This window comes from Ranitomeya imitator, chromosome 2, assembly GCF_032444005.1.
Source record: "Ranitomeya imitator isolate aRanImi1 chromosome 2, aRanImi1.pri, whole genome shotgun sequence".
In the NCBI taxonomy this organism is placed as follows: Eukaryota; Metazoa; Chordata; class Amphibia; order Anura; family Dendrobatidae; genus Ranitomeya; species Ranitomeya imitator.
In genome coordinates, this window is record NC_091283.1 from 610,038,346 (window position 1) to 610,064,996 (window position 26,651).

Below are 26,651 nucleotides of genomic sequence, written 5' to 3' on the forward strand. Positions count from 1 at the left end.
CTGCCTATTGTCTAGTCTGTTGGCACAGCTTTAATGTTTAATGTTAAAAACTCATGATCTGTTAGCTCCTGCCTTTTTCACGATTTTTAAGATCGACTAACTCATTGGTAAAAACATGTTGTCTCTTCTTCTTATAGGCCCTATTTGGTGATGTTCATGTGGGGAGGCTTTGTTTTGTGATTTTGGAAGGTGTTCCTCCATTTACAATAGTTGATATCACAGCTCCCCCTTCCCTTCACAAAGACAGACCTTTGTATCTAGATGCCTTAATACAAAGGATAGGGTCTGAAAAATCAGAATTTGGAAAAAATAAAAGCCACAATAAATAAATTAGAAAAAAATGTTTTTATGTGTTGCTATCTGGCATTAATTATAATGGCCGTGATACATTCCCTATTAATACATAGGTTAGGATGTACCGTAAACCATATAATGGCAATTTTGAATCTTTTCTTCATTAACATTCATTTTTGTTGAGATTTTTGAATGATTCACACTTCTGTTTAATATTCTTTTATTTTTCTTTCTTCATCACAACCCACATAGAACTTAGAGTTGAATTCTATGAAATGTATCAAAAAAGTTCTTACGTATGGTAGCTGTCAAGCTGACAAGAGCAAACTATTAACAGCTCAATCTTATGTAGATTATACCATTATATGAAATGTAGATAGAATTTATAAATTATTTCTCTATATTCAAATCCAAACATAAAAGAGATTTGAAAGATCCGTGAATGCATAACATCTAACCTAAATCCAGCATTTACATCACGCTCTTCAATTAGTCACATCAACTGTAGAATTAATTACTGAGTCACGATTCTATGAGAGAATTTCATCTAATTTAAGTCAATGACAATTTACTATGACCATATACTGATCGTTCTACACTGCCATAAAATTGAACATTTTCCATATACTAGTGCTATTACTTTTTTCTTCACAGCTTCCTATCATATATTTAACTGGCTATTGCAACATGCATTTTTAAAAGTAAATATTTATTAGCCAATAGAAAGGTAATCCAATATAATATACCTCCCATAAAAGTTTATTGGGGGCAATATATTTGGCTACTGTGATGCTAGTCACTACTCAATGTGACGCTAGTCACTACTCACAGACCTACTGTAAGGCAGGATAGTCAAGAGGTTCGGCCGGTGCCAGTAGCAAGAGGACTCATAATAGACAAAGGCAAAATACAAAAGAGTGGTCAGATAACAGTCTGAGGTCAAATCATCAGGATGGTAACAGATCAAAAGAAAGAGGTAAGTCAAATGGATCATCAAAGGTAAATATAAAGTCTGCAACGGAGATCAGAATACAACCCAGATCAAAGGGCAAACACACATTACTTGAGCAAAGCTTCAATTGGCAATGGTCTCACCATTTTCAGAGTGCTAAGTAGCCCTGTAATCACCCAGAACAGATGATACGTGTAGGAGATTCCACAAATCCAGTCAGATGGGATTGCTGAGCTGTCAATCATAATACTCACATGCCTCTTCCTCAGATTGGGTTGTAGAGCTGTCACTCACAATCCTGACATCTCAAAAAGACCTTGATCCCATAGGGTAGCTGAACTGTCATTCCCAACGTTCATAAGACATCGTGAGTGGTGGAATTGTGACAGCTACATATTCTATAATATATTTTAAATTGTATATTGGTTTTCATGTTTTAAATCGGTCCCAGCCTTAAATCTGTTATTTTCATGTCTGAATACTCTCCTATAACTTCTGCCACTTCAGAGTGCTGAATATAGGTGTATCTGTGAGCCTTGGGTGGAGCTACTGTACTCCCTATTTAAAACCCCCAGCAACTACTCTTCCAGTTGCCAAGTATCGTTTTTTACTGCCCTGGCTTGTTGCTTTGTCTAGTCCTCGTATATTATATCTCCTGATATTTAGTTCCTAACTTTCGCTTGTTTTTCTTTTATCTGATTGCCTCACGATTCTGTCACTGACTTTGATTTTCTGAAGATGACCTGGCTTGATGACGATCCTCTGTCCCAGCTTATTTCTCTGGCCACCAGCCCCTCTGCAGATGTAACTCAGGGGACACTTCATAACTCAAGATCCCTATAAAGGCATTGAAAGGTGAAGGCTAAGGCTATCCTGGGATCTTCTAAATAAAGTGGCTTGTGCAAAGTATGTCAATGGAAGTCTTATTATAAGCTGTCAGGTGAAGAGAGCTATATTTCAAAACCTAAATCTTAATGACTCACAATGATGCCACTATGACATGCAGCAGAAGTACCTCTCAGATTGTGAACAACCGTGTTCAAGCTTTGCTGGCATCCAGATTGATGCAAAAATCAGGAATAACTTGCACTTTGATATTAGCGCCATTCCAAACAGAGGTCCCCATTTCTTCACGCGATGTGGCATTAAAACTAGTACAAAAATAACTAAAAAAAAATAAAATGGGTAAGAAGTCAATTAATCCATCGAAACATTTTGTGCGTGCAAATAGTTATTCTGAAGCAAATTATCCATCAATTTGTGAGCAATGCCAGCACCCCACCAGTCAGAAGAATGAAGGTGCAGAGACTCTTTGTATAGTGCCTTAGCCCCTTTACAGCAACCACCTCTGTATACATCTCATATATTAATCCTTTAAATGTATTCCGGCACCATCTCTGTGTCTTCCTTGTCCCAACTGTTCACAAAGACAAGAAGAAAACATGGAAGGGCAAAAGAAGGCTGAAAGGAGTTGTCCAGTTTCAGAATAAAATAATATTAAGACTTGATGTGCTTAAAAATAAGAAAATCAGCATGCTAACTCTATGCGAACTAAATCTATCCACTTTTCCGCATTAGTCGTTGTTGACATGGTGACATGTGACTGATGTAGCCAAATGCTGGGCACAGCCTTCTAATTGAGCACAAGCCTGGTAAGACCAGAGAAGTAAGTCTATGAAAATAATTAAAGGGAACCTGTCACCCCGAAAATCGCGGGTGAGGTAATCCCACCGGCATCAGGGGCTTATCTGCAGCATTCTGTAATGCTGTAGATAAGCCCCCGATGTTACCTGAAAAAGGAGAAAAAGACGTTAGATTATACTCACCCAGAGGCGGTCCCGCTGCTGGTCAGGTCGGATGGGCGTCTCCGGTCCGCTCCGGCGCCTCCTATCTTCTTTCCATGACGTCCTCTTCTGATCTTCAGCCACGGCTGCGGCGCAGGCGTATTTTTTCTTTCCCAAGAAACACCATTCTTGTCCGATGACTGAATTGCAGTGCCTCCCTATTGATGTGGATAAACCTATACTGCAAAACCAGACACAGCCTATGAACAAGACTAGCATATGCCTATATATAATCAAGAATATTCCTACATTACTGACAAGCAGCAAGCAGAAATGCTTCAGAGCCAGAATTTTTTTTATTTGTAGGCTCAGAGCTTGATTACCATATAATATATCTAATGTATTGGAAAAAGACTCAACAGAAAAACTAGCATGCAACACACATGAGCCTTTAAAAGACCCTTTGCTGCCATGAAAACTATGGTGGTTGCATTATATGGGGTTACAAATGAGGTAACAAAGGGGTCTCCTCCTTTTTCTAACATGGAAAACCCGTTTGTACAGTGGGGCAAAAAAGTATTTAGTCAGTCAGCAATAGTGCAAGTTCCACCACTTAAAAAGATGAGAGGCGTCTGTAATTTACATCATAGGTAGACCTCAACTATGGGAGACAAACTGAGAAAAAAAATCCAGAAAATCACATTGTCTGTTTTTTTAACATTTTATTTGCATATTATGGTGGAAAATAAGTATTTGGTCAGAAACAAAATTTCATCTCAATACTTTGTAATATATCCTTTGTTGGCAATGACAGAGGTCAAACGTTTTCTGTAAGTCTTCACAAGGTTTCCACACACTGTTGTTGGTATGTTGGCCCATTCCTCCATGCAGATCTCCTCTAGAGCAGTGATGTTTTTGGCTTTTCGCTTGGCAACACGGACTTTCAACTCCCTCCAAAGGTTTTCTATAGGGTTGAGATCTGGAGACTGGCTAGGCCACTCCAGGACCTTGAAATGCTTCTTACGAAGCCACTCCTTCGTTGCCCTGGCGGTGTGCTTTGGATCATTGTCATGTTGAAAGACCCAGCCACGTTTCATCTTCAATGCCCTTGCTGATGGAAGGAGGTTTGCACTCAAAATCTCACGATACATGGCCCCATTCATTCTTTCATGTACCCGGATCAGTCGTCCTGGCCCCTTTGCAGAGAAACAGCCCCAAAGCATGATGTTTCCACCACCATGCTTTACAGTAGGTATGGTGTTTGATGGATGCAACTCAGTATTCTTTTTCCTCCAAACACGACAAGTTGTGTTTCTACCAAACAGTTCCAGTTTGGTTTCATCAGACCATGGGACATTCTCCCAAAACTCATCTGGATCATCCAAATTCTCTCTAGCAAACTTCAGACGGGCCTGGACATGTACTGGCTTAAGCAGTGGGACACGTCTGGCACTGAAGGATCTGAGTCCATGGTGGCGTAGTGTGTTACTTATGGTAGGCCTTGTTACATTGGTCCCAGCTCTCTGCAGTTCATTCACTAGGTCCCCCCGCGTGGTTCTGGGATTTTTGCTCACCGTTCTTGTGATCATTCTGACCCCACAGGGTGGGATTTTGCGTGGAGCCCCAGATCAAGGGAGATTATCAGTGGTCTTGTATGTCTTCCATTTTCTAATTATTGCTCCCACTGTTGATTTCTTCACTCCAAGCTGGTTGGCTATTGCAGATTCAGTCTTCACAGCCTGGTGCAGGGCTACAATTTTGTTTCTGGTGTCCTTTGACAGCTCTTTGGTCTTCACCATAGTGGAGTTTGGAGTCAGACTGTTTGAGGGTGTGCACAGGTGTCTTTTTAGACTGATAACAAGTTTAAACAGGTGCCATTACTACAGGTAATGAGTGGAGGAAAGAGGAAACTCTTAAAGAAGAAGTTACAGGTCTGTGAGAGCCAGAAATCTTGATTGTTTGTTTCTGACCAAATACTTATTTTCCACCATAATATGCAAATAAAATGTTAGAAAAACAGACAATGTGATTTTCTGGATTTTTTTTTCTCAGTTTGTCTCCCATAGTTGAGGTCTACCTATTATGTAAATTACAGACGCCTCTCATCTTTTTAAGTGGTGGAACTTGCACTATTGCTGACTGACTAAATACTTTTTTGCCCCACTGTATCTTACCGACAAACATATCTTTCATATTACGTATCTGCTTATGAAATCTTTGAAGCCTCTATTGCCTAAAGATTTCCCATGAGTGTGAGGCAATAGGTCATAAAGTTTGGTAATCACCAAACCTAAATTTCTAGAACTGAATACTTTCCATTCCAGTATTTGGAAATGGTTTTGTCTTGATTTTCTGCGGTATAAAGGCTTGTATTTATTCCAGTAAATATCTTGATTGTGCCTGAACGATTTTAACGTATTTTATGGCTGCCACAAGAGGTGGTGAGTTCTCCTTCAATGGAAGTCATCAAACAGAGGCTGGACAGACATCTGTCTGAGATAGCTTCGTGAATCCTGCACTGAACAGGGGGTTGGACACAATGAACTTTGAGGTCTGCCAAGCCCATCAATATCAGCAGTTTCAGCGATCCTTGGTTCAGTATGTATGGGGGGGTTGTTTACTGTACAACAAACGTTCTCAAAATCTCAAATATGCTTGAATCTATTCAGAATTCTTCTATGTAAAATGTAAAAAATCTATTGAATGGTAGTTTCAGTACTCGGCGGTCATTGATGACTTCTGACTTTTTGCAATGTCTGAAATAAAACTCAAATCTAAAAGAGAATTGGAGGTAAAACAGTATGACCAAGAAGGTTTGGGAATAACATATACATTTTTTAGCATTATATTATTCTATGTCACATACATAAAAGCTTCGGATAAGGTTAAATTGTAACACATTCTTCTAATGTAGTCCTCTAGTCTATCCAATGCAATCCAGTCAATATAGTGTTCCAATCTGTGACTAACATTGTTTGAAGATCAAAAAAGTGGTCATTCGTGAAAGATTTTTCATTATCTGGCATTGGGCTTCTAAAATATTTTTACCATTCTGAATTTATACACAGTTTCTGTAATTGTGAGAAATATATTGCATCTTTTGCCCGTTTAGTAGGATTGTAAAGTGACAATCCTACAGGCTTTCACATGGATAGCTCATAGCTGATTTCAGGAAGCAGAGGTCACAAAAGTCAATTGTTCCCCTATAATTACTGTTCCAGTACCACAGTGACAGAGTAACATAGAAGAAATATTACCTCCCCATTAAGTAGTCTGTGATTTCCCCCTTCTACCTGTCGCTAATTGAAAGCTATCTCCCTATACATATGATAGGGACAAAGTTGTCAATCAGTGGGCATAGATGGGGTAATTGACAGCTGATGAACAAAAAGACCCTAGGACTGCAAAACATAAAGAAGTTTAGCAAAATGGATGCAAAATAAAAAAAATAAGCAATAGAATCATGGTCTCTGTCGCTATTTAAGAGGTATTCCCATCTCCAAGATGCTATCCCAATACATAGTAGGTTTTATAATATTAGCAAATACCTCAAATGTATTATAGTTTTTCTTATTAGCTATGTTGCTCACCCTGTGGGCAGGGCATTGCAGCAGCTTAGGTAACCATGGTTACGACCACTCATTTAGTGACAGTTAGTTATTAGTGGTCGTAACCATGGATATCTAAGCTAATGCTGCACCCTGAACACGGGGTAAGCTATGTAGCGAATCGTAATAATAATATTAGCAAATACCTTCTATTAGAAATGTACTATAGTTTTTCTGATTCGCTATGTTGAATACCCCAATTGCAGGGCACAACAGTAGCTTACATATCCATGATTATGACCACTAATAACGAACTGTCACTATATGACTGGTCCTAACAATGGATACACCTACTACATACTGGGATTGGGTCTTGGAGATGGGAGTACGCTTTTAATTTTGGCATTGGATAGGTCAGCAAAAAGCTAATGACAGTCTCCCTTTAAGATTGGTTATGATTTTTTTTTTAAGCCTGAGTGCAGATGAATGATATTAGAATGGGGTTTGTACAAAACTGTCCATAAAAGTAGAAGACTCCAACCTATTTCCCAAACCCCTCCAACCCAGAAGATTGTGTCAGGGTCAGTAAAAAGTAGTCTATGCTACAAAATGAAGGGACGTTAGACTGTCTGTAACTTTGAATCTCCCGAGGCTGTCACCCAAAGATGTCACTAAAGAATAGGTTGATATTACATTTTTCAAAGTGTATAAAGAAAGAGAGGTGAAGTAGAAATCATACAAGGTAGCAGTAATTATTTACTGGATGTTCAGTATTAACTGGTATTAAATGTAATATTCAGCTACATCAAAGTATGTATAATAAAAAAAAATGTGATTGTGTTTCTAAAAATGTTGTATGTAATTGAACACATAGGATTTTGTATTTAAATGTATCTGATATTTTGAGAAAACGTAAGGCTGGTGTCCCATTGCGTTCTGTGACCCCGTTTAATGGACTACGTTACACCGCGGCATAATGCGATGTAACGTAGTCCGTTAACGCCGCCATTGCTAGTAATGGCGAACGCATTGCTAGCGCACGCCCACATTGGGCATGCGCTAGCGATGTGCTGTCATTTGAGGTCCGTTCCTCGCTAGCGCAGATCGGGGATTTGCGCTAGCGGGATCGGCTAACGCGATCCCTTTTGGGACATTGCGTTAGCGCAGTCCGTAGCGCTATGCGCTAAACAGACTGCCCTAATGCAATGGGACCTGAGCCTAAGCGTTAATTAAGGCCAATCAGTCACTAAAACAAAAAGACTATGTGACCCTACTGAGTACCATGTGACTTAAGGGGTGTTTACACCACAAGATAATCATGAAGAAGCGTCATTAAAAATGTATCATTTCTCGATTATCTTGCCTGATGATCACCAAATATGACAGTGATTTCTCCTGTCTAAACATGACTTGCGCTGCCAAAACCATGGCAGCGATTTGCACTGAGTGGTCTAGTATAGCTTGCTCATTGTTTGCTTTGGTTTTAGTGTGTAAACGGGCCATCAAAGACTGCCAATCAGTATTTACCGATCGGCGGTTATTTCATGCTGCCGGTCAGGCCATGTAATTAAAACCTTAAGCTATCTCAGTTGCAGAGATAACCATGAGCTAACCCTTTTTTTAGGTGCCTAATGGCAGCCAAGAAAAAATCTATTACAGGTAGTTTCAGTACTCCGCAGTTATTGATGACTTCTGATTTTTTGCAATGTCAGAAATAATACGCAAATTTGAAAGAGAATTAGAGGCAAACCAGTATGACCAGAAAGGTTTGGGAATAACGTAGACCTTTTTATATAGAAGAATTCTGAGTAGATTCAAGCATATTTGAAATTTTGAGAAAGTTTGTTGTAGTTTGTTGTGTTAAACAACCCCCCCAATACACATTAGTCTAAGGGGAGCCGAAACAGCTGATATCGATGGGTTTGGCAGACCGTCCGATGTATATGCGTGTGGGGCCATAGAGAGATGATTGTCGGATGAGATAAGGATCTGGCATGTCAGATTTCAGACTGCCAAACCTTTAGTTTTTTTCTGTGAGATAAGCCACCACCAGAGATGTCTGCAGCTCTCCTATGTAGAACTCCGGAATACTCAGCAGGGTAAGTGTACCTATCTATAGGAAAGATGGCCAAGATATCTGCCGTGTGTACGATCTGCTAAGCCACTCATAATTTATGATTACAAGAAGGATAATAATGTGGATAAATATATAAAATGCAAACCAATTATTATAGTCTGCATATAATTCATTCTAAACTTTGTAAGGACCTTGAAAGGAACAGAAGAAATGGTTTTCTAAGCTTCGTTCAACATGTACTTATGTTATACTGTGTATTATCCATCATGACATTGTATACCTAAGCAATGATAGAAGCTATTAACTTAGTAATGTATGTCTTCTAATATGAATGCAAAGTCATAAGATGGTTAACACCAGTCTCCTTCCTGGATCTATGTTGTCTTATACCTTGGCATCTTGGTAACTAACAAGAAAATGCCTTAAAAACTGCTGCTAGATTTATTATCTCTGCATTATATCAGTTATGTTGAGCAGAACCAGTTACAACAGTAATCCGCAGGATATGTCATAAATGTCTAATACAATGTCAAGTGCAAGTTCCACTTCAGGTATCTGCAGCCTTCTTGAGAACAGTTGCAAGAACGTTGTACATGTTTTTCTTGTTTTATGTTTAATATGTCGCGACATACATCTATGGAATACAAGGCACGTTGAGTTTAGAAGCAAAGGGACTCTTGGAGAATAGAAAAAGTAAAGATAATGTTATTATGGGAAAAAAATCCTAGATGCATTTAATTAGGAAATCATACTTGTTTCTTCAAGGGAGATAATCACGATAGTACTTTAAAATGACCACTGTTTTTGTGACGCTAAGAGAAACCTCTCCAAGAATATCAGGGCAGGTGCCTGTAATCATGTTCAGTAGGAAGGCCCCATCTGGATATTTTAATACTGAAAGTACCAGTTGAACTGAAATAAGAAGAGTTTGCTCACAATGCTATCAAGCCAGCTGTCCATCAGTCTTTCTGATCTAAACCAGGGGTGCTGAAGTAAGAAGAAGCTGCACACACTCCTGTCCACCCTGTCTTTCTGAAGTAATATTGGAGTTACCAAGGATGCTGAAGTAAGGCAAGTCTGCTCATACTGCTGGCAACACTTCCCTTCTCATCTAATAATATAGCATGAGTGCTGAGGTAAGAAGCCACTGCTCACACTGCTCAACACCCTACCTTTCTGATATAAAGCAGGGGTGCAGAGGTAAGAAGAGACTGCTCACATTGCTCACCACCCTACCTTTCTGATCTAAACCAAGGGTGGTGAGGTAAGAAGAGGCTGCTCACATTGTTCACCACCCTACCTTTCTGATCTAAGCCAGGGTTGCTGAGGTAAGAAGAGACTGCTCACATTGCTCATCACCCTACCTTTCTGATCTAAGCCAGGGGTGGTGAGGTAAGAAGAGACTGCTCGCATTGCTCACCACCCTACCTTTCTGATCTAAACCAAGGGTGGTGAGGTAAGAAGAGGCTGCTCACATTGCTCACCACCCTACCTTTCTGATCTAAACCAAGGGTGGTGAGGTAAGAAGAGGCTGCTCACATTGTTCACCACCCTACCTTTCTGATATAAGCCAGGGTTGCTGAGGTAAGAAGAGACTGCTCACATTGCTCACCACCCTACCTTTCTGATCTAAGCCAGGGTTGCTGAGGTAAGAAGAGACTGCTCACATTGCTCACCACCCTCTTTCTGATCTAAGCCAGGGTTGCTGAGGTAAGAAGAGACTGCTCACATTGCTCATCACCCTACCTTTCTGATCTAAGCCAGGGGTGGTGAGGTGAGAAGAGGCTGCTCACATTGCTTACCACCTTACCTTTCTGATCTAAACCAGGGTTGCTGAGGTAAGAAGAGACTGCTCACATTGCTCACCACCCTACCTTTCTGATCTAAACCTGGGGTAGCGAGTTAAGAAGAGACTGCTCACATTGCTCACCACCCTACCTTTCTGATCTAAACCAGGGGTGGTGATGTAAGAAGAGGCTGCTCACATTGCTCACCACCCTACCTTTCTGATCTAAACCAGGGGTGGTGATATAAGAAGAGGCTGCTCACATTGCTCACCACCCTACCTTTCTGATCTAAACCAGGCGTGCTGAGGTAAGAAGAGGCTGCTCACATTTCTCACCACCCTACTTTTCTGATCTATACCAGGGGTGCTAAAGTAAGAAGTCACTGCTCACCACCCTTCCTTTCTGATCTAAAAAAGAGGTTCTGAGGTAAGAAGACACTGCTAGATTGCTAGGGTGGTGAGCAGGCACAACGCTCACCACCCTACCTTTCTGATCTAAACCATGGGTGCTGATGTAAGAAGAGGCTGCTCACTTTGCTCTTCAACTCTTCAACTTCACTATCTGGTTTACTATTGGAGATGTCAGGGGTGCTTGGGTACCTCTGTTCACACTGTCTATCTGAATGCTGAGCTATTGCTGTGACCAGAAGACAGCTTTACAGTATGTGGTATAGGTGGTATGCAGGTCACAGCAGCGGAGCTTCCTACTGCACATGCTCATAGGCACTTAACATGATAGGATGGGTTTCCATCACTGTAACAAGACAATAGCCATTTTAATGTACGACATTACCTCCATATACAAAATGATTGTGATTTGCTAATTAATAGGTATTTACTGGAATTTATTAATAATGACATTTTCTTTCTTTCTCTATATTTCTTTTATTCCTGAACAATCCTGTTAAGGAAAGATACATCTGTACACCCTTCTATAACATCATTCATCTTTAGACTTTAATTCATGGAATATCAGAAAGGTATTGTAATTTTGCCCCCTGATTCTTTGCTTGGCAGTCTCTTCATCTGTTAATACTTTTAAATTCACCTAGTCACAATATGCCACAAAATAGGTGACCAAGAGGTCAGAAAGCTAGACATTACTGCCAAGAAATGAAATCTCCACAGAGGTGTAAAAGGCAGAGATTTTCTCCTGGAGCCTGGCCCCTTTCTCCTCAGTACGACCCAGTAATAATTGCTAACAAACGCCTATTCACTCTCTTCTGATTCGTGTCCCATTTTTTTTCTTTCCATAGAAAACCTCGGCGCTAACTATGTGTCATCTGTAACTCAGCCTCAAGCTGGAGACTGGTATTGAAAGCAACAGGCACACAGCATTTCCTCTTGGTGTTCCTGCCGAGCACAAACTGGATCGAGACAAAATACATGTTTTGTTGACTACGAACCCTCGGGATTTGTCATAGCATGGATTACAGATTTTCACGGTAGGTTCAAATTTGAATGCTTGCTTGTAAATCTGAATTGTTACACATCTATTAGCTTTTAAGAATGTTGGCATTTAGCTCTACAGACGTCTTGTGGAATAATTATGCCTTCTGCTAAAATAAGAACTTGTAAAGTTTTACTGTAAAAGATTTACAGGCCGCGTATTGACAAGCCAACAAAGAACATTGAAATTTGAAATGAAACAACAATATATATTTTAATCTCTGTAAAAAAAAAACCCACATGGTTTATGTACTCGAAACGCTGTACTGTATTAACCGGAATATAATATGAATAATATATTATATTATGGCATAATAATTAGAATAAGGTACCTGAAATAATAATAATAATAATTGGGGAAATAAATATGAAATCAGAGAATTGGAGGATATTGTGGGTGATGTGGACTGGTCTAATTGACTGTATTACTGCATATAACATTATATTGGAGGATATTGATGTGGAGCGGTCTGACTGAATGTGTTACTGCATATGGAGCTTAATTCAAATGCTGCCTGTAAAATTGTATAGTATTAAATAACTATTATACTTGCATAAATTTAAACAAGAAAGTCTGTATATGGAAATATTTAATAATAATAATAAATAATAATAATAATAATTTTTATTTATATAGCGCCAACATATTCCGCAGCGCTTTACAAATTATAGAGGGGACTTGTACAGACAATAGACATTACAGCATAACAGAAATACAGTTCAAAATAGATACCAAGAGGAATGAGGGCCCTGCTCGCAAGCTTACAGACTATGAGGAAAAGGGGAGACACGAGAGGTGGATAATATTTAATAGATTTATAAACATACTTTTTTTTTATATTATTGCAGAATATCTTTGTATAATAATATGATATAATATTATAGAATACATAATAAAAATATTTCATATTCTGATCAAAACAGATGGAAAATAAGATATCTTTAAATAATATATTTTTTTCCTTAAAAATACCATATCTAATTATTAAATAATATTTATAACTGTTAAATTTTGCTGACTAGCAAAAATGGTTGTACAGACAGATAGCTAGATAGGTAGATAATAGATAGGTAGAACGAATTATAGATAGATCATAGAAGATAGATAGATAGATAGATAGATAGATAGATAGATAGATAGATAGATAGATAGATAGATAGATAGATAATCATAGATAAATATTAGATAGATGATAGATAGATAGATAGATAGATAGATAGATAGATAGATAGATAGATAGATATGGGATAGATAGATAGATAGATAGAAAGAGATACTGTAGATAGATAGATAGACAGACAGACAGAGAGATATGGGACAGATAAATATTGTAGATAGATAGAAAGGTAGATATGGGAAAGATAGATAGATAGATAAATATGGGGTAGATAGATTAGATAGATAGATAGATAGATAGATAGAAAGATATGGGAAAATAGATAGATATGCGATAGATAGATATGGGAATGGGAACGATAGATAGATAGATACTGTAGATAGATAATGGATGGACACACCGCTTGTGCAGCCAGTGCGACTGCATCGGGGCCCTGAGGTAGAGGGCTGTCTCTGTAGGGCGGCTAGCACTGAGAGCAGTCTGACCAAAGGGGCCCCTTGCCAGATTGCCCTCGTGTGAGGGGCAGGGAGCGATCCCTGCAATTCTGCTGCCTACAAAATGGCAGCGGAGCTACATGGATCTGTCCTGCTTCCTGCCCGCACTTCCTGTCTGATACGGCAGTGCGGCTGGATGACGTCAGCATTCAGTGCGTGGCTGTGCCAGAGTAAAAGCTGCCAGCGACGAAGATGCTGCGGCTGCCGGGGAACGTGCAGAGAGGTGAGTGGTGCTGTGTGTGTATTTGTCTGTGTGTGTGTGGCTGCGGGGAACATGCAGAGAGGGGATTGGTATGTGTGTGTGTGTGTGTGTGTAGAGGGCAATGATGGTAGTGGTGAAAGGAAAATGATTGGGGTGGTGGCAATGATGATGGTGGTGGAAAGGACAATGATGGGGGTTGTGGGGGAGAAGGCAATGATGGAGGTGGTGGAGAGAACAATGATGAAGGTGATGGACAGGGTAGTGATGGAAGTTTTTGAGAGAGCAATGATGGTGTTGATGGGGAGGGCAATGATTGGTGTGGTGTAGAGGGCAATGATTGGGGTGGTGCATAGAGCAATGATAGAGGTGGTGGAGAGGGCAAAGATGGAGGTGGGGGAGAAGACAATGATGGTATGCGGTGGGGAAGTAGGGCAATGAGGGGTGTGGGGGATTGGGATGGGAGGAAGGGGGATTCATAATGGACTTACGAACAGGGGGAGGTGGAGGAAGATGTTAGATATGGATGTAAAATGAATTGGGTGTTGGTGGAGAATGCTAAGCCCCTGATAGCGTCCTCCCCCATCTCACAATTCATTGTGATGATATAGGGGACTTAAAATTTATTGGAGAGTGGGAGAGGAGGCAATAAGTTGCATAGGACACTTTAGAATGAACTGAAAGATGGGAGAAGACGCTGTCAGGGGCTTGTAATGAATTGGGAGGTGGTGGAGGATGCTCAGTATGTGATGGCATCTTCTCCCACTTCCAAATTTATTTTGATGCTATCAAGGACTTATAATGAATGGGGGGGACACAGGTTACGGACAAAGGCTATGTGCACACGTTCAGGATTTGCAGGAGAAAATTCTGCTGCATCTACTAATGTGTTGGCAGGAAGAATGCTGCATAAAATACATTTATTTTTTTTTCCACATTTTTGCCATGCTTTTGTTATGTATTTTTCCCCATTAGTACGGGTGAAGTACACTGCAAGAATTGACATTATGCAGATTTTATTCTGCTGCAAAATTGCAAGGAAAAAATAAGCAGCGAGTGCATGAGACTTCAGGGATCTCATTCACTTTTCCTGTACTATAAAACCTTGCATATATTCCGTGTGCACATAGCCTTTCAGGTAATTGGGGAGGGTCACAGACTGAATAATTTATATTATTGGGAGTCAGAGATTATAGTTAATGGGGGACACAGTGCTGCATATCACATTATATTTTTAATGGTGCATGGCTAATAGAATATTAATGGTGGGTACATATCTGTATTCAGGGGGAGACACATGTATGTATACAATGTATGTGACCTTGTTATTTTCAGGGCTCCGACGATCATCGTGACAAGACGAGTCATGACTAGGAGATGTCAACATGAAGGTCTGACCAGATGGAGAAGAAACAGGAGAAAGTGGCTCTAATCAGACGAGACGTCAGCGGTAAGTTCCTGGATGTAAATATTATTCTGTATCTGCACTGTGTGATTTTGAGTGATAATGTTTTTTTTGTAAAATCCCTTATTCTACATTCTCACATTGATGTGAAATGTCCGTGTGCTTTCAGATTTTTTTTATCGGAGGGCACACGGACTTGTAAAGTTTTATAGGTTTATTCACACATACATGAGATCCATGAGGGTCAGAGAATGTCCTCTTCTGATCCGATTTAGAGGATCAGAATAGGATATGCTCAATGCATCCCTAAAAGCGGGCAGCACACCGACACTGCACATGGATACAGGGATGTAGTCTAATATGTATAGCACAGTCCATTTGTATATAGTGTACTCACTTTTTATGTATAGGACAGTTCCTTAGTATATAGTGTGCTCACTTACTATGTATAGTACAGTCCCTGAGTATATAATATACTCACACAGTCCCTTAGTATACAGTGTAATCACTTATTATGTAAAACACTGTGCTTAGTTACTGTACAAAGTTTCCTCTTTTATTATGTATCACACCGTCCCTTATTGCGTACATTGCTCTCTTGTTATATATGGTGCAGTCCCTTATTATATAGCTTGCTCCCCTGTTATGTATAGTGCTGTCTCTTATTTAGTTTATTCTTGGTTATTTTTGTTATTTTTCTTATTCACAGTACCCTCTCTAGATAGATAGATAGATAGATAGATAGATAGATAGATAGATAGATAGATAGATAGATTAGGAAAATGGGAGCAGCAGTGTCAAAGTCTAGTTCCAATTCAGATCTCAAACCTTCAAAAAGGCTCCTTATTTTTTCCACATATTGGGATATTTTTGTGGGATATTAGATAGCTAAATATACATATGATAAATTACCGTAATATAGATATACTATAAATAGATTCTATAGCTAAATAAAAATAACACTGAACATCAAGAAGTTACATTTATATTTTAGTTATGTGTCCTTGCATGGTTACAAATAACTTTCTGAATATGGAATTTCATTGTGCTTTGTAACCGACATTCTGCATTTTAGACACATTTTTTGTGGTATGTTGGAAGTATGTATTTGAATCCGCCAAAAAATACTCAGACAGAAATGTTATTGTTTAGATAAAACGTAATGGGTGAAACATATGCCATATTCACATTTGTTTGGCATATGTTTGTGCAGATTTCTATTTGAGTCTGTTTTCTTAAGGTATCGAAGCAGCATAGTCTGCTGTGACTTTTTTAACCTTAAAAAAAAGGAATCTAGACATATCCTTCTTTTTCTTCTTTCTTTTTTTATATCTATCTATAGTATCACTTCTATTTATGAAAAATGAATTTATTGTTAATGAATCCTCAATTCATTTCTAGGATGTGATGTCTCAGAACCAGGTTCCATGATTTTCCCACAGATACGCAGTTCAACCCATTGATGCCACATATAAATGTATAGCACATAGTTTTAATGAATCCATTAGTAAAATGCCCTAAATAAAAAGGAAAAATGAAATCTGAAAAAAATGTAAGATCAAATTGGCCGAATAAATACAGTAAATTTATGAAAAACAAAAGTTAAGTCTTTTTTTTCAGGTATATGTATATTTTGTTGGCCCTCTAACATTATATTTACATTAATTTATTATTATGACTGTTGATCTAGTATAATATATTATTATCTCAAGTTTTATATTCTGTATTCATTAATCACTGAAAGGGTTATCATATGGGATGGCGGTTCAATAATTAGTTTTGAAAAATATTGCTGCATTAATATTGTTACAAGTGCTCTTGTGAATGAATCACTAATGTGGCACTAATTCCAGATTAGTTACTGCTTAGGGTCCAGTTAAGTAGAAAATTTCCATTGTGTGCAACCAAAACAGATTTGTTCTTAGTAGTAAATATTTATAATGTATTTCTTTGATACTTTTTTTGTTCTTTTCTTGTTAATTTGTGGTGAGCAACATTTTAATATGTCTGATTGCAAGAAAATACCTCTTTTGTCTACTTGTCTTACTCCTCTCTTCTACCTCTTGTTCTGATCACTCACTCAAAATCTGTCTACAGTTAGAGTAGCACTTCCATCAAAATTGCTATCCTCACAATATATTGTAATCATCATATTATACAGCACTGTACTGTATACTTACAATTGCTCATTTTGCCTTTCTACCCAGCTGATTATTCTGTTTTCCACAAGGTCTATGAGCTCACATGATTATAAACTGACTAGCTGAATCCTTCTACGCTCTATGTAGAAACAGGAGGTACATTTTCCCTGTATGACTCAGCATTAGAACTACAAATCTACATCATTGCATAAGGGGAAGGAGCCAGCATAGTATGGATATACCCATGTGCCCATGTGGCTGTTGCTTATTGCTGCTAGCTTGCCTTTTTTCAAAAAATATTTTTTCAAGGCCAGGTTCCGCAGATATTTTTTCATGGAAATGTATAGATTAAATGGTTTCGCCATCGTTGTGGAATAAAATTTGAGACCTTTCTGTAGGTCTATTAAGGGTGGGTTTTACACCATGTGGGGGGTGTTATTGCTGTCTAAATACTTCTTTCAAAAAACCTGTCAACTATCATTTACCGATTCCAGTGACACTAAGGAATTCATTATTAAAAAGAGCATCTCCTGTTTTTCCACAGGAGTAATATATTTAATTCAATGCCCTTGTAATAAACTGTATGTTGGCTGCGCAAAACGCCGCCTTATGGTACGGATAAAAGAACACCTAACCAACATTCAGAAAGGCTTTTTGGGGCATCCACTCTCACGCCACTTTAAGGAAAAACATCACAGATCCATTTAAGTGGTATACTTCCTTGGGATTCAAATGGTCCAGCCGAACCTAAGGGGGGGTAATTTTGTGAAACGCATGTCTCGGGTGGAATCCCAATGGATATTCACCCTGGGCTCCTTGGCCCCTAAGGGCCTAAACTATGAGCTGGAGCTATTTGCTTTTTAAAGATTATTTATCAGTATTAATATAATTTTATTTTTAACCCCTCCCCGCTTCCTTACACCTCTCCTCTTCTGCCCATATTTTTAACAGTCGCGGGAACCCTTAAATTGTACCATCTAACCTATTAGGGCACACAATCCTAAGATACGTGGGTTAGGGCTCCAGGAAGATTGATTGATATCTGCATTATTATATCTTATTCAGTCATCTCGCACACCAGCTTGAAAGGTTACTAAGTACCGCGATTTGCATACTCATATAATTTTTGGGATGCAATTCATTTGCAACACAAATGACCCTTTCTTTTACTAGAGTCGACTCATAATACTTTTGAGTACTCATCCGGATCGATGTTAACAATAGTTCATGTTTTTGTAGTGGTCCATCTATCCCGATATACACTTTTTATATCATTCTAACAGTTCTTAATACACATTTTTATGTAGTTGTATTTTATCATCTAAACACTTTTAATTTTTAAATTATGAATAAAATTTGTTTTAATCTTGTTTGTATGTATAAGTCATTTCCCTTTAATATTCCTGCCCTCATATCTTTTTATTTATTTTAACCTGGGGCGTAGCCCTTTTATTTATCTATTTTTAACATTCACTGATCAATATTGATTTATACAAATATCCTTTGACACCCGACTGGCCATAATTTTGGGGATGTATCATTTACCCGCAATCCCAAGTAGTGAAGTAAAGTACACACATCAGTACCTATTTGCGGAGGCTTATCAGCATAAGCATGGGGGTTGTACCCTTGATCGGGTGTAGTATATATTGATAGGGTCAAGTAGGGGGCGCTAACCCTGATGAAGAAGGACACAGTCCTTCGAAACGCTTTGGTTAGCCTTCTTGATCCCAGTGCCGCTACATAATTACATCACGCTGGAGCAGGTCATGTCGGCCATTTTTTTCTTTCTTTGCTGTTATCCAGGGATGCCATTGGCTGGGGCTTCCCTGGATCATTGGAGTACACACTCCCCCTACTAATCTCACGATCAGACATGGCCCTGCATTTCCAGCAGGCATCTCTTAAGTAAGCCAGCAACCGCAAGTGCATCTATACTGCCCGGAACATTCATTTATTGCTTGCACTACCTACATTCTAATCAGGGGCTCACCTGCACATAGGTGGGAATCAGCTCTCTACGGCGATCCCACGAGGGGGTGCAGGTACACATTTATTATACACTGCCATGCAGTCAATTTTCTTGTTCTCCTTCTCAATATCCTAAGCAGTACCTTTTGTATATGAGCCTTTAGGGGACTTGTATTTATCTATTTATCTTTCAGGCTATTTTGTGTATCCCTGCTATTAGAATCTCCAGCATTATAACCTGGGGTCCATATCGGGGTGAACATTGCACTACCCCATTTGTATCACTCCAGGCATTTTTCTAGATTACTTACTCTCAAGCGCGGTATCATTCATTATCGTTCAGATTTTGGTGCCATTTTTACCCATTTCTTGTGTGAAAATTTAAAATCTGGGGCTAAAACAAAATTTTTGTGGTAAAAATTTAATTTTTTTTTTCTTCACTATCGAATGGTATAAAGTTGTGTGACACACCTGTGGTGTCAATATGATCAATTCACCCCTAGATTAATTCATTGAGAGGTGTAGTTTGTAAAATGGGGTCACTTATGTGGAATTCTGCTGTTTTGGCACCTCATGCGCTCTCGCAGTGGGTCATGGCACATGCAAACCATAACAGTAAAATCTGGCACTCCTTACCTTCTGAGTTTTTCACTGTGCCTGAAAAATATTTCCCGATTACATGTAGGGAGGTAGGCTATTGGTGCACTCAGGAAAAATGGACCTCAGTTTGTTGTAAAAAAAATTCCTATTAGCCCTTAGAAAAATTAAAAACTTGGGCTAAAACAACATTTTAGTGGAAAAAATGTAATTTATTCTTTCTTCACCGCTCAATGGTATAAAATTATGTGAGGCACATGTGGCGTCAATATGATCACTGCAGCCCTACATGAACTCATTGGAGAGAGTAGTTTGTACAATGAGTTCACATATAGGGGGTTTCTGTTGTTCTTGCACCTCAGGGGCTGTGCCCATATGACCTAGCACCCTCTAACCATTCCATCAAAATCTGAACTCGAATATGGTGCCTTTTCCCTTCTGAGCTTTGCACAATTTTAAAAGCTTCTGTGAAACACCTAGGAGTTCAAGGTGCTCACCATGCATCTAAATACTTTCCTTAAGGGGTCTAGTTTCCAAAATTGGGTCACTTGTGGGGGGTTTCCACTATTTAGGCACATCAGGGGGTCTCCAAATGGGACATGAAGTCGGCTAATGATTCCAGGAAATTTTACATTCAAAAAGTCAAATGACGCTCCTTCCTTTCCGAGCCCTGCTCTGCACCCAAACAGTAGTTTTCTCCCTCATATTGCATATCTGCATACTCAGGAGAAATTGCACAACAAATTGTATGGATCAATTTCTCCTGATACCCTTATGAAAATGCAATATCTTGTGTTAAAAAACATATTTGAGGAGAATTTTTTTTATTTTTTTTATTTTTACGATGCAGCGTTATAAACTTCTGTGAAGCACCTGAGAGTTCAATGTGTTCACCACACATCTAGATCAGTTCCCTGTGGGATCTAGTTTCCAAAATAGTGTCACTTGTGATTTTCACTGGTTAGGCACATCAGAGGCTCTCCAAACATGACATTGCATCCGCCAATTGAATTCCAGCAAATTTTGCATTCAAAAAGTCAAATGGCGCTCTATCCCTTTCAATTTCTGCCGTGCGCCCAAGCAGTAGTTTTCTCCCTCATATTGCATATCACCGTACTCAGGAGAAATTGCACAACAAATTGTATCATGCAATTTCTCCTGTTAACCTTGTGAAAAAGCAATATCTTGTGGGGGAAAGTTTGATTTTTTTTTATTTTTACAACGCAACGTTATAAACTTCTGTGAAGCACCTGAGGGCTCAATGTGTTCACCACACATCTAGATCAGTTCCCTAGTGGATCTAGTTTCCAAAACGGTGTCACTTGTGGGTGATTTTCACTATTTAGGCACATTAGAGGCTCTCCAAACATGACATGGCATCGACCAATTGAATTCCAGCAAATTTTGCATTCAAAAAGTCAAATGGCGCTCCATCCCTTCCAAGTTCTGCCATGTGCCCAAACAGTAGTTTTCTCCCTCATATAGGGTATCGGCATACTCAGGAGAAATTACACAACAAATTTTGGGGTCCATTTTTTCCTGTTAGCCTTGTCAAAATAAAAAAATGTGGATCTGAAATAAATGTTCATTTTTTTTCCACATTCCAAAATTCATATGAACCAACTGGAAGAGTTAATAAGCTTCTCAAATGTGGTTTTGAGCACCTCGAGGGGTGCAATTTTTAGAATGGTGTCACTTTTGGGTATCTTCTATCATATAGACCCCTCAAAGTGACTTCAAATGTGATGTGGTCCCTAAAAAAATGGTGTAGTAAAAATGAGAAATCGCTGATCAACTTTTAACCCTTATACCTTCCTAACAAAAAACATTTGGTTCCAAATTTTGTGCTGATGTGGGAAATGTTGCTTATTAAGTATTTTTTGTGACATATCTCTGATTGAAGTGCCTGAAAATTCAAAGTTGGAAAATTATGACATTTTCAACATTTTCACAAAATGTCTGTTTGTTTTTTTACAATAATAAATAAACGCAAGTCATATCAAATAAATGTTATCACTATCATGGAGTACAATATGTCATGAAAAAAACAGTCTAAGAATCACAAAGATCTATTGAAGCATTCCAGAGTTATTACCTCATAAAAGGACAGTTCAGATTTGTAAAAATTGTCCTGGTCATTAACATGCAAACCTTGGTGGAAAACCTTGGTCACTTTTCTCTAGTTCAGCAATGTCTTGTAATATTCTGGAGACCAAAATTGTACCCGGTACGCTAGTGAGGCCACATTATTCACTTAAATAGAGGCACAACTGTGTTCTTGTCATGAGCATGTATGGCTCTTTTAGTGCATCCCATGATTTTATTTACCTTGGCAGCAGCTGCCTGGCACTGGTTGCCAAAGTTGAGTTTGTTGTACACCCAGCAATTAAGATATTTTCAATGACTTTTATACCCAGTGTTTTCCCATTGATTACTTAATTGTTCATTTTATTTTCAAAGCTAAAACGCATGACCTCAGCCCAAGCCTCCAGCTTATTCAAAGCCCTCTGTAGTATTAAATTGTTCTCCTCTGTGTTCATTACTCTGCAGAGTTTAGTATCATATGCAGATATTGAAATTCTACACTGTATACGTGCTACAAGATAATTAATGTTTGGAAAAGAAGAGGGCCCAATACTGATCCCTGTTGTACATAACTTGTACCCAATTAGTGTGTGTTTCAATATTAACCATCCACTGTATCCTATTACTGAGTTAGATGTTAGCCAATTACGCATATTGTCCCCTAGTCCTATTGCTCTCATGTATTAACCTTTTTGTGGTACTGTATGAAATGCCTTTGAATAGTAGACAGCATCCACAGCATTAAACAAAAACCAAAAGCAATGAATTATAATGTAAGTTGGTGTACATATAGTATGTAGGCGAATGTTCACACTGGCCACTAAGCAGACAAAACCTAAGATAAAAATAAAATGAGCAAATACCCTCCGGTGAATAAATAAATAACAATAGTGCATGAAAATAATATATAGGGTACTTTGTTAACATAATTTTGATAAAAAATGTAAAAGCCATCTCACCATGTCACGGTGACCCTATTTGGAATGGTACTAACCTCCAGTATTAAAACCTTATAGTACCGTCACACTAAGCGACGCTGCAGCGATACCGACAACGATGTCGATCGCTGCAGCGTCGCTGTTTGGTCGCTGGAGAGCTGTCACACAGACCGCTCTCCAGCGACCAACGATCCCGAGGTCCCCGCTAACCAGGGTAAACATCGGGTTACTAAGCGCAGGGCCGCGCTTAGTAACCCGATGTTTACCATGGTTACCAGCGTAAACGTTAAAAAAACAAACACTACATACTTACATTCCGCTGTCTGTTCTCCGGTGCTGTGCTTTCCTCTGCACTGTCAGCGCCGGTCAGCCGGAAAGCAGAGCGGTGACGTCACCGCTGTGCTTTCCGGCTGGCCGGCGCTGACACAGGATGCAGGAGGAGTGCAGAGAAGCAGAGCGCTGGGGACAGACAGCTGAAGGTAAGTATGTACTGTTTGTTTTTTTAACGTTTACGCTGGTAACCAGGGTAAACATCGGGTTACTAAGCGCGGCCCTGCGCTTAGTAACCCGATGTTTACCCTGGTTACCAGTGAAGACATCGCTGGATCGGCGTCATACACGCCGATCCAGCGATGTCAGCGGGAGATCCAGCGACGAAATAAAGTTCTGGACTTTCCTCAGCGACCAACGATCTCCCAGCAGGGGCCTGATCGTTGGTCGCTGTCACACATAACGATTTCCTTAACTATATCATTGTTACGTCACAAAAAGCAACGATATCGTTAACGATATCGTTATATGTGACGGTACCTTTACCATGTGTCTAATGATGTTTATATGAATAAGGGCTAAGAAGGACTGAGGTCCCAACTAATGGACACCCAGCAGTTGGGAGCTATATAAACACAATGTCCAGCTCAAAGAAAAGTGAGGACAAGCCCTTATTTGTTTTGAGTTAGTACCATCCCAAATAGGGTCACCGTCACATGGTGGGATGGCTTTTATGTTTTTTTTTTAGCAAAATTATGTTACCCAAGTACCTTATATTATTTTCATGCACTATTCCTATTTATTTACTGCAGGGTGTTTGCTCATTTTCTTAGCATCCACAGCCTTACTTGGGTCAGTCTGGTTCTAACCTCCTTATATCTGCTTATCAGTTTAGTTTGACAAGACAGATAACTTTTGACCCCATGTTGATGTTTGGTTATGGGGTCATTTTTATTAGGATAATTCAGAACAGCATTTCTTAGAAAAGAGTTTGTTCAAAAGTAGTGGTTAGACGTATAGTTTCCAGGTTCAATTTTTGACCCCTTTTTGAATATTCGCCCCATATTTGCTATGTGCCAGTTTTCTGGTAAAGACTGTTTTATTTTTAGAATCATTGAACATTAGAAATAATGGATTGTTCTGTCACAGTGCTTAATTATTGCAGTACTTGGAGGTGTATGCCATCCAGGCGCATTGATTTGTCTATCGATTTTCTTTTTGAGGTAGTGCAGTACTTCCTGCTGGGTTAAAGGGAACCTGTCACCTGAATTTGGCGGGACCAGTTTTGGGTCAGATGGGCGGAGTTTTCAGGTGTTTGATTCACCCTTTCCTTACCCGCTGGCTGCATGCTGGCCGCAATATTGGATTGAAGTTCATTCTCTGTCCTCCGTAGTACACGCCTGCACAATGCAAGATTACCTTTCGCAGGCGTGTACTACAGAGGACAGAGAATGAACTTCAATCCAATATTGCAGCCAGCATGCAGCCAGCGGGTAAGGAAAGGGTGAATCAAACACCTGAAAACTCCGCCCATATGACCCAAAACTGGTCCCGCCAAATTCAGGTGACAGGTTCCCTTTAAGCAGGTTACATTTAATGGACAATTTATGGTATCCCTAATCATGTCATGTGTCATGGGATTTTCTTGTGTAAATACTGTAGAGTAGAAGGGAGAAGGAGTTTAATAGATTGGTCTTTCCTTCATCCTCTTCCACCACTTCACTCGGACTCAAAAATTATAGTGTTTGTCCCCTTAAAAATAATGTATTACTGTTTACTTTTAGATTATTCTTACCTTCTTTGGTAATGAAATTTCAATTTCACAGTTTATTTCTCTTCCTACAATGTATAGAAGCAATAAACTTGGCACTCAGAACTGTATAAGCTTAAAACAGATTTATTGTCAATCGACAAATTAACGTTTCGGTCTATTTAGACCTTCATGTGTGTAAAAACATACAAAAACAGTAATAAATGACAAAATAAAATAAAAATTAAAAGTAGCATAAATAGATACGCCACATATAAGGAAATTAACAATGCAGGATACAGCGATAATGCATCAAAATAATTTTTCAGAAATGCGAGGAATCAAATTCCTCCGAAAGTACATATTATGACAATGAATTCAGGTAGGTCAAAAGGATATCATATAGGATCTGGACGGAGGTCCCACAAGCCTATATCACAATGGAAGCCTGTCCAAAAAGAGAGAATTAGCAATGGTTTTAATACTGTCAATACATAAGACTTCCAAACAGGATGTAGAAGCTATATGCAAAGATGGAAGGGATATGTCCACTTAGTGGGAAGGAAAAATGTGTTACTTATAATGTCCTAATGCAGAATTATGGAAAAGTGTACTAGAACCAAATGGACCTGTACCTTTCACAGTGGACCAATGTACCATATAGGGTATAAGGCTATGTGCACACGTTGCCGCTTTTACTGCGGAACCGCAGCGATTTTGATGCTGCGGGTCCGCAGCAGTTTCCATTGCGTTTACAGTAAACATGTAAACCTATGGAAACCGCAATCTGCTGTGCACATGAGGTGGGAAAAACTGGGCAGAAACGCAGCGGTTTACAATCCGCAGCATGTCACTTCTTTTGTGCAGAATCGCAGCGATTCTGCACACATAGAAATGCATTGATCCGCTTACTTCCCGCATGGAGCTGTGCCCAACATGCGGGAAGTAAGCCGATAATGTGTGGTTGCTACCCGGGGTGGAGGAGAGGAGACTCTCCTCCAGGCCCTGGGAACCATATTTTTGTAAAAAAAAAAGAATTAAAATAAAAAATAATGATATACTCACCTCTCAGCGCTGCACGCGGCCGTCCGGTCTCAGATTTGCTATGCGAGCAGGACCTGCGATGACGTCGCGGTCACATGACCGTGACATCACAAAGGTTCTTCTCGCATAGCATCTTTGGAACCGGACCGCCGCCTGCAGCACCAAGGAGATCGGGACATCAGAGGGTGAGTATAACCATTTTTTTTTATTTTTAACATTACTATTGATGCTGCATATGCAGCATCAATAGTAAAACAAGTGCAGGAGTAAAACCCGCAGCGGAAACCGCAAGACAAACCGTGATAAATCTGCATGGATAACCACAGCGGTTTTGCCTTGCAGATTTATAAAATCCGCTGCGGGAGAACGCGCAGAGGACCCTGCCTACGTGTGCACATAGCCTTAGACTGACAGTCTTAAGGACAGCAAACTGAAAGATGATGGATAAATAAAATAAAATCTCATTGCCATATGGCAACTTCTGATCATAAGAGAAAACAGCACTGTGTAGGGGTGCTATCTAAATTGCTGCAGAAGATTGGTGCTGTGGAAAATGGCAGTGGCCATCTTATCTAGGCATTGAGCTGGAAATGACCTGGGAAAGCAGTGTTGTGCCACCAGAACCTGCTTGATGTAAAAAGGGGGTGGAGTCATATGATGGAGCAGCAGCCAGGACCTTCAGAGAGGGGAGGATACCCATGTGACATCAGTGGTGGGTAGGATAGAGCCATGATAAGCACACCTACTTG

General features: G+C 39.4%; 1 protein-coding gene across 5 annotated transcripts in view; it reads left to right on the forward strand.

Annotated features, from left to right (window-relative positions):
• The window catches only part of TMEM100 (transmembrane protein 100), a 122,829-nt gene that overhangs the window by 85,429 nt on the left and 10,749 nt on the right, over window positions 1–26,651 (forward strand). For 3 of the 5 annotated variants that reach the window (XR_011318431.1, XM_069752452.1, XM_069752453.1), the window contains exon 2: window positions 11,698–11,886. The gene's annotated coding sequence lies outside the window, so the exon portion shown is untranslated. Of the gene's footprint in view, window positions 1–1,989; window positions 2,102–11,697; window positions 11,887–15,036; window positions 15,152–26,651 lie in introns of those variants that run through there. The other 2 variants (XM_069752454.1, XR_011318432.1) reach the window with 2 other exon arrangements.